This window comes from Ursus americanus, chromosome 8 (genome assembly GCF_024610735.1).
Source record: "Ursus americanus isolate L20-20 chromosome 8, mUrsAme1.1.p, whole genome shotgun sequence".
Taxonomy (NCBI): Eukaryota; Metazoa; Chordata; class Mammalia; order Carnivora; family Ursidae; genus Ursus; species Ursus americanus.
In genome coordinates, this window is record NC_142134.1 from 75,140,883 (window position 1) to 75,150,444 (window position 9,562).

Here is a 9,562-nt window from a genome sequence, read left to right on the forward strand (position 1 = left end):
TTGGTCTCATTAAACTTCATTGGCCAATCCAATTCTCACTCTTTGCCTCATAAGGGAAAGATGGCTCAGACGTATGCTAGAGTGTGCTGGTGTCCTTATAGCCACTGAAATCTCCCCCATATCTACTCCTTTGGTGGGGTGTCCAGGTCCATTCTCTCTCCAGTCCCCAAATCCCCCCATAGAGCAATATAGGTCTATTGTCCATGTTTATGGAGGACTCTCTGAAAGAAAATATCCAACTGGAATCTTAATAAAATTGGCCTTTGAGTTATTGCTGAGGTCTCACTTTTTAAGATCAATTTTCTATGAAATTTTGTATGGTTTTATGACAGTTTTCAACTCAGCTTTTATAAGCCCAGTTAATGATGTTGCAACTTCCCCTGGGCGTTTTCTGGTCCCAGGTGTTCTTGGGTGGCAGCTGTTACAAAGCAGCTGGAAGATGCTGGGCTTTGCATAGACAATACAAACCATATCTATAGGAAATAAAATAAGTGTATTTTATAACAAAGTAAAACTAAATTGTTCGTGAATCAGAGTAACTCTTGAGAATAGGACCCTGGGATACACTGTGATAAAGGAAGATGTACGGACTGGCAGTTCAGAGACCTGAACTCTAGTCCCAACACGCCTCTAAGACTGTATAACCTCGAGCAGGTCCTGTCATCCAGCAGGACTGCAGGGTTTTCAACTGCAAAATGAGAGTGCAGACTAAATCAGGTGTCAGCAAACATTTATTTTTATTTATTTTTTACTGAAGCGTAGTTGGCACACTCGTTTCAGGTGTACAACATAGTGGTTGGACAACGTTACATGTTATGCTGTGTTCACTCCAAGTGTAGCTGCCACCTGTCACCATTCGCTGTTATTACAATACCACTGACTATATTTCCTATGCTGTACCTTTCATCCCTGGGACTTATTCATTAGTAACTGGAGGCCTGTGTCTCCTACCCCGTCACACGTTCTGCCCATCCCCACTCCTGCCTCCCTCCCTGGCGACCACCAATTTGTTACCTGTATATATGGGTCTGTTTCTGCCTTTTTAAATGTTGATTTGTTTGTTTGTTTTAGATTCTACATATCAGGGAAATCATATGGTATTTGTCTTTTTCTGACTTATTTCACTTAGCCTACTACCCTCCAGTTCCATCCATGATGTTACAAATATAGGCTTTGTGGGCCATATATTCTCTGTCGCAACTACTCAGTTCTACCATTTTCGTGTGAAAAGAGCCATAGACACTGTGTAAGAGAATGATCATGGCTGTGTTCCAATTTACAAAAGCAGGCAGTGGGCCGGCTTGACCTATGGGACATAGTTTGCTGACCCCTTGACTAAATGATCTCTAAAGGCCACACATGTCTACTCTAATATTATCTGATCCCAAATATAGGTAAGATATCTGGAAGAGCAAAATTCCCAAGATAATTTTAAGATTAGATTGTAGTAACAATATTTGATTTACATTAAAGTTATATTTTATAATCTTTTCCATGATACCTAATCCTTCATACTAGTTCCTCAGCACTACAACGTCGTCAGTTTTCATGGACACACATACATACACACTCACACACACACACATGCACGTTTACACACACGTACACATTTCCTTCACAAGTTTAAATTGACAGATTCTCAAACCGTGGCCACTTGAAAATCAGTGTTCTAATTGTGCTCATTACTTATAGGTAATGTTGATCACTTCTGAAGCATAGGCTGACCCAGAAACAGTTTTATTATTTCATGAATTGAATAAATATTTATTAAGCACTTATGTGCTTGGCATTGTGCTGGGAGCTGGGAATAAAATATTGGACGAATCGGCTATAGTTCATATCTTCAAGGTCTAAATAGTCCAGCATAATTGATTTAACATTTTAATCACATCTGCTTAATAAGTTTTACTAATGTAGTAAGGCAAATATAGAAGCATGAACCAAAATACCTGTGCTCTTGTCTTAACTTCCTACTTGGATGACTGTGGTTCAGTTCTTTAAGTTTTGTGAGCTTTACCTTTTTCCACTGTAAAATAATGACAGTTACATACCTACCTTAAAGGGTATTTGGGAGCATGAAGGGTTCATTTCATGTGAAATGTTATTTATAAAGGATAAGTTTTGTATACATAATGCGTTATTGAGTAAAAGCTTTTTATAACCTAATGTTCCTTTAGTTTAGAATTGTCAGATCTATGTTCATAATTGTATTTTTCCTTCAGGCTTATTTCAGAATTTTCTGATCATCCCTCTGGATAATGTTATCTTTATTTATTAAGCATTTGTTATATATATATTTTATTATTTATTATTTATATTTGATTTTCATGAAATGTGGAAGTGAATTTCTTTATTAGCATATGACCTATACATTGAAATTGGTGGATTAATTGAGAGTCCTCCACACCGTGCTCATTATGGGAAAGTCGGTTTCTCGAAGTTCTCATATGCATTGAAGCTCCCCTCACATCGTCATCCTCCTGGACCCCTCACCCCATATGGAGGTAAATTGGAAACCAGCACTGGTAATGCCAATGTGTGTCACTTTAAGAACAGGACATTAAGCTAATTAACTTGGCTAAATAATAAAAATAACATTGTATTAAATATTATTGGCTGGTTTAGCCACCTTCCTGGGCACCTAACACATATGATTGCATCTTTTTTTCACAAATACCTTGTTTGATATTTTCTCCATTTTAAAACATGCTCACAGTTAACAAGCAGATGGACCAGGATTCAATCCCAAATTAGTCTGACTTTAAAACACCTGCTCATTTCTCAAATTATACAGTGTTCTTTCTTTTTTTCTTCCTCAGTTTCAATCTAAATTTAGCTTTCAGATAGTCTAAAACCATGCTGGAGAGCCATTGAGATAACTTGGTTTCTATTCATATGAGAAGAGTAAAACCTTCGTGACGAAGAACTCATCCTAAAGGAGAGACCAGATGCTGGAATGTAGTTAAAATACAGCAAACCAGAGGCAGAGGGATGGGATGAATGTGAGAACATTCCTTTGTGCCTGCATCTCATCCTGGGGGTAGGGTGGGCGTAGTGGGAGAGGTGGTGCGTCAGAAGATAAAATAACTCTGAAAGAGCAAAGACATGGTGAATGGGACACATCACAATAGGCGTGGTCAGCCTTCCGGGTCAGCAGGGGCACTTTACCTGGGTCCTGTTGGAGGCACACTGAGGTTATGTCCTGGGAACAACACAGCAAGCCCCCTGTAGCCTTCACCTCAACAGCAACATGCACGCTCTCAAGCCTAACAACTCTCGCGGGAAAACAGCAGGTGCACCTACCTCTACAGGGGCCACTTCAACTCTGACGCTTCCTATTTTCTTGGAAAGGGTGAAAGATTCCAGTCAGCTGCAAGAAAAAACGAAGAAACGTATCCAGAAATGTTCAGTAGAAATTTACTATGGACCTAGATTTCCACAGGACAATTGATGGCAGAATTTTATAGGTGCGCACATACACATATGTATACATGTACATGTATACACTGACATGAACACATGTATACATCCGTGTATGTGTATACATATGTATATGTACACACATAATGCTTCCTGCTTCTCCAGTCAGAAGTTCTAGATTCCATCTTTATTCACCATTTCAGTTCCCAAGATAATTTTTGTTGTATAAAAATAGTGATGATTCCATAGAAGTTCCTAATCATTTCGTATCCACTTAGCATCCTGTTCTTTATAAGTTCTGTAAAAGAATATAGATTAAAAATTACAAATTACCTGGGTACATCACATTCCCATTCCCAACCTCCCCACAAATTGTTGTGTGTCCTTCCAGTCCTTTTGAAAGTTAAGCCTATAGAGTCCTTGCTTCTCTGCTCTAAGGATGAGAAGCTGACTACCAGGAAGGGAAATCAAAGTACTTATTTATCCTCTTTCTTATGCCTTGAGCCAACTCTAAACACCCAACCTCCCATGCTTCCCCTCAGAAAATGACTCAGGTTTCCTGACATCCCTGGAATCAAAGGGTCTCCTTTTGCAAATGAAAGGGAAGGAGAAAGAACACAGACAGAACTCTTTTTTTTCTTTTTTCTTATTAATTTTTTTCTTTTAAGTAGGCTCCATGCCCAGTATCAAGCCCAATGTGGGGCTTTAGTTCCAGACCCTGACATCAAGACCAGAGCTGTGAAAAGAGTCAGATGACTTACCCACTGAGCCACCCAGGTATCCCAAACATCCAGGATCTTTTAGAGGCAAGACTTTGGAGAAGTTACTTACACTTTGTGACCTATTTCTCTCCAGGGAAAGAGGGTTAATAATGCCTACACTCCTCAGCTCCATGAGGATGGGGCTTTGTCCTGTTTACCACTCAGAACAGTGCCTGGCAAGAAAAGAGAACTATTTAATAAAGGGAAAAGGGAAGCAGGAAGGGGAGGGAGGGAGGGAGGGTGAAACAGAGAAAAGTATGTGAATTCTTTTCTTTTCTTTTTTTTAAGATTTTATTTATTTATTTATTTGAGGGAGAGAGCTAGAGAGAGTGAGAGAGAGAACACAAGCCAAGGGGAAAGGCAGAGGGAGAAGCAGACTCCCCGCCAAGCAGGGAACCCGATGCGGGATTTGATCCCAGGACCCTGGGATCATGACCTGAGCCAAAGGCAGATGCTTAACCAACTGTGCCACCCAGGTGCCCCAAAGATTTATTTATTTATTTGACAGAGAGAGAGAGAGCCAGCGAGAGAGGGAACACAAGCAGGGGGAGTGGGAGAGGAAGAAGCAGGCTCCCAGCGGAGAAGCCTGATGTGGGGCTCAATCCCAGGACTCTGCGATCATGCCCTGAGCTGAAGGCAGACGCTTAAGGACTGAGCCACCCAGGCGCCCCTGAATTATTTCTATAAAGTGACTGTATCGAAGTCTGAACCCCAGTCCCTTAGAATATGGCCTAATTTGGAAATGAGTGGTTCCACATGTAATTCACTAAGGTGGGGAGATACTGGGATGGGGCTAGCCCTTTACTTTTATCTAAAATGGCCAGTGTCCTCATAAAAAGGGGAGATTTGGACAGAGACACACATATAAGAGACAACAGGAAGGCAGAAGTCAGGGTGATGCATCCACAAATCACAGAATGCAGGCATTGCCAACAAACCACCAGAAGCCAGCGGAGAGCCAGCAACAGACTCTCCCTTAGCACATTTTTGAGAGAGCACAGCCTTCCCGTTGCCTTGATTTCAAATTTCTGGCCTCTGACTGTGAGACTATAAATATCTGTTGTTTAAGCCACACAGTTTGAGGCACTGTGCTGCAGAAGCCCCGGAAACCATCACACCTTATAGGCTTCTCTTTTTAGACTACTCTTTTTAACCAGTTTTCCCTATTGATTCATTTCCTTCTTCGTGCATTTATCTTTATAAGATCCAAAGTGATCTTTAAAGTAATAAATATAATCACCCGCCCCTCACCTCCATGTTTTAAAATATCCTAATGGCTCCCTGTCACCCATTGGAGAGAGGCTGATAGGGCCCTGTGTCCTGTCCCACATCACACCCTTACTTAAGCTGCAGAAACAAAGGGGTTTCTCAGCCTCTGACCCCTTTTCTTGATCCCACTGCAAACTCAAGTCTGCCATTCTTTGAACAAGACCCAAACAGCACAGAGAGGTCAGCCCCGTTTCCCTAATCTTCTGCTCCCCAATTGTCATGCCGGGCACAGCACACACATTTTTCTGTGATTTTAGGATTTTTCTGGCTCAAAAGACAGTTATTTGTATATGTTAAATTCTGCTTGAATCCCCTTAGGCCTAGTATCATAAGCTTCAGTAATAAATCAAGCAAACACATCAAAGAAATAAAACTTTGCTGAGCTTCATCCCTGAATCACTGAAAAAGTGTCCTTTGGCACCCTGGCAAAAAGCAGCTTTTAGCCTGATGATTTTTCCATTGCATTAATTCCTGATTTCAAAGGCATTAGGTGGAGGGGAAGGTGATAGCTCTCTGGGGTCTTCAAAAATGGAAGGAAATGAAAACACTTAAAATCTCTATTGTGCTTGACTGCTGCCTCCACTTAACCGCGAGCTTCGGTGTTTTCATTATCTTCTTACTAGTAATTAACTTACCTGAGCATAATCAACAAATAATAAAATGCTGTGGCAGAAGAAGAAATTAGTCTGTAAGCATTCCCTAGAATTATTGAGAAAATCATAGGGACAAACTATGCACTCAAGTTGTAGCCATCTTTCCAAAGCATCACCCCTTCCCGTATTTCAGACTGGACGATTTTCCCAGCATTCCATCTCTAGGCTCTTATGAAACTATTTTCTACACGCAGACTTGCTTATGTAACAGGTCTACAGAATCATAATACTCTGTTGCACTCTAGGAGGAAAGGAGAAGAAATTATTTGGAATATGAAGTGGGTGAGAAGGCCTGAGAGTTTCCCAAAAAGTAATTGCCCCTTGAATGAGACACCTTTAGGATTGAAGCATTGGATACTGAATCTCTACTTTGAGACCTTTCTCTAAGGTTTACAGACACTTGATTCTGAGACAAAAGAAGAGGTGATGGCATTGTCAACATTTCCCATTTACTCCTTCGTTGAAGGTGAAAGAAAGACAAAAAAGAAAAACAATTTAAAAAGAGGTTATCTTTGATTCTCTGAACTACGTGAGGGTTCGATGAGTGAGAATGTGATTGGGGTTTTATAAGATGTGGACTGAAATCTAACCATTCCAGCATCTTAATTCCATGACCAATTCTACTCTGTGCTAATTAACATGGCACAGTGTTTCCAGCTAAAGGATGAAGGCCCTTTCCTGGAAGAACTTAACAAAGTCTGACTTGCGAAGTCTAAAGATGGTATCATGGAGTTTGGGGTTGCAGATCTCACTGGATGCTTGCAGTCGGGTTGTTCAGGGAGATGGGGGCCTGAGAGAATTTAGGAGGGATGCAGAGTGGTTGTCAGGACACGCGAGTGAGACTCTTCACCTGACCTGCATGGCTCATGTTTTCATCCGTCTACACCCTGGGATAGAGCAGGTGTGGTAGCTGGGGTTGAAGGCTGAACACTCTGCTGGAGGACCTAGCTCGTCACCTAGCAGTGTCTTTGAACAAATTGATTAACCTCCTTGACCTTCTGCCTCCTCATTCAAAAAATTGAAATAACAGAGGGGGAGACGAACCAGGAGACACTATGGACTCCGGGAAACAAAGTGAAGGTTTTAGAGGGAAGGGGCGTGGGGGATGGGCTAGCCCAGTGAAGGGTAGTAAGGAGGGCACGTATTGCATGGACCACTGGGTATTATACACAAACAATGAATCATGGAACACTACATCAAAAACTAATGATGTACTGTATGGTGACTAACATAACATAATAAAAAAAAATACATTAAAAAAAATATCCCTTTCAGAGGTCATTAAGAAGGAGGACTGATGCAATGTATATGAAACATTTTGAAAAAATAGTTAAGTATATTCCTAATAATACTTACCATATGCCAGTCTTGTATAAGCACTCTAAAGGTGTTTTAGCAAATAATAAACTTATAACTGTGTACTGTCATTGTCCCTATTATCTAGATGAATGTTTAGTTTCAAAAGATATAAATGTATACAGTGTGCATCTGTTATTATTATTATTACTATAATTACCATTTTTTCATTTATAATCTCATTATTTCTCAACAGCATTAAGTGCAAAAATAGGATGGAATGAAAGGGAAATATTATTCAAATGTACAGATATAAGTGTGTAACATTCTGGGTCTTTCCCTTTTATTTGGCTACTTTGCATGCTTGTACATATGGTGAATATATTCTAGATTGACAGTTTAGGAATGCACCAGAAAGCAGAACTTGATTTAGATTTGTCCATCTCTGTGGTCGCTAACCAAGCCACCATCTTGCCCAGCCTGTATTAAAGAAACAAGCTCTTCAATGAGTTTGACTAAAATCTCACTCCCTTTCTACCTAATCCCCACACTCCATGTGGTCTTTCCCAAATACAACTGTGCCATCCTTCATAGTTTATCATTGACCCCACAGTAAATTTATGTAGTCTTACATGGAGGCCCTTCACTTTGCAGTTCCCCACCTCATCTTCCCCCTCCTCCTCTTGTGCCACCCTCCATCCTTGTCCCACACTGTTCTGTGCTCCCAAAGCCCCTGGGCCTCCTTCATTACAGTCAGAGCTGCCAGAACGTGGTATGTGCATTCCTAAACACCGCGCACTATGCAATGTTATGCAATATAAGCCATGAGACTTATGGGATCAAGGACATAGCAGACTCTAAAATTTCATTTGTGACATACATAAAAAAAAGACAGAAACCTAGTAAAAATGGAAACACAGTTTTACACCTGCCAAGTGGTTAAAACACTCATAAATGCTACAGAAAAAGTAGACCCTGACCTTGAAAAAGACCAAGAGTGTGTTCATGGAAGGAGAATCAGAAGGGTACAGATTGTGAGCAGTTGCAAAGTGGTGACAGGAAGGCTACCTTGAATTAGAGGGAAAGCAGGGGCTTGTGGCACTCAGGGGACATCTGAAGTGCCAGTGGACATTTGAGGTGCTGCATGTTTCGTTTTGTGTGTTCCAGGTGTGATTTTCTGCGTTCACCAGTGTGTCCCAGAGTCACACATAAGCAAATACAAAATTCACCCATGCTCACATTATCCCTTAATATGTAACTACATTGGAATACACTTACCTTTCCATAACAAGTGGTGCAGCGACTGTGTTTTGATGTGCCGTGGTTCATCCTGCTCCGGGGCCTGTGCTGTGCTGGACTTTTCCATAGAACCCTTACCTGCCTCCCTTAAGTTTCACGAATGCCACTTATCCTTTAGATCTTAGCTTAAACACAATTTACTGCAACGAATCTTCTTTTAGAAGAACTTCAACATGTTCCAAGTAAACTTCTCATAAACTAATCCCATCTTATTTTCAACAAAACTGTTTCTAAACCTAGACCCATTAATTCAAAATACTCTGTGAGAACATTTATTTCTTTATCTCGCTCCTCCCTCAACAAACTCTCCCTTCCCCAGTCTTTCCCATCTCAGTTAATGACAACTTCACTTTTCCAGATGATCGAACATTTGGCATCCTCCTCAGCATCTCTCTTTTATACTCTTTGGTCGGTCTGTCAGGAAAGCTTGTAGGTTCTGCCTTCACAATATATTTAAAATCCAATCACTTCTTGCCAACTCACTATTGTCCTTGTTCAAGCCACCACCACCACTTGTCTGGATGACACTGGCGTTCTTCCTGCCAACTTGCCCAGTGTGGTCTATTTTTAACACAGAAGCAGAGTGATCCTTTCAACACTAAATCATGTTACTTCTCTGCCCAAAATGGCATCCAAAGTCCTAACATCAACTTAAACGGACTTAAAGGATCTCATATCATTCCCTGTCCAACTCCAGCTCATCCCTCTTATTCTCTCCTTCCCTCCACCTTCCAACCACACTGACTGCCTTGTTCTTTCTTTCTTTTTCTTTTTTTAAAATATTTTATTTATTTATTTGGCAGAGACAGCCAGGGAGAGAGGGAACACAAGCAGGGGGAGTGGGAGAGGAAGAAGCATGCTCCT

At 40.9% G+C, this 9,562-nt stretch overlaps 1 long non-coding RNA gene across 2 annotated transcripts; it reads right to left on the reverse strand.

Annotated features, from left to right (window-relative positions):
- Positions 1-764: 764 nt before the first annotated feature.
- On the reverse strand, positions 765-9,097 carry LOC148109608 (uncharacterized). Of its 2 annotated transcripts, XR_015725596.1 has the most exons (5): positions 8,678-9,097; positions 4,252-4,354; positions 3,564-3,718; positions 3,304-3,370; positions 765-2,932 (listed from the first exon to the last, which is right to left on the reverse strand). It is a non-coding gene; the product is annotated as an uncharacterized LOC148109608 (long non-coding RNA). The 2 variants fall into 2 exon arrangements; XR_015725595.1 differs by having other exon boundaries at positions 765-3,370.
- Positions 9,098-9,562: the final 465 nt, after the last annotated feature.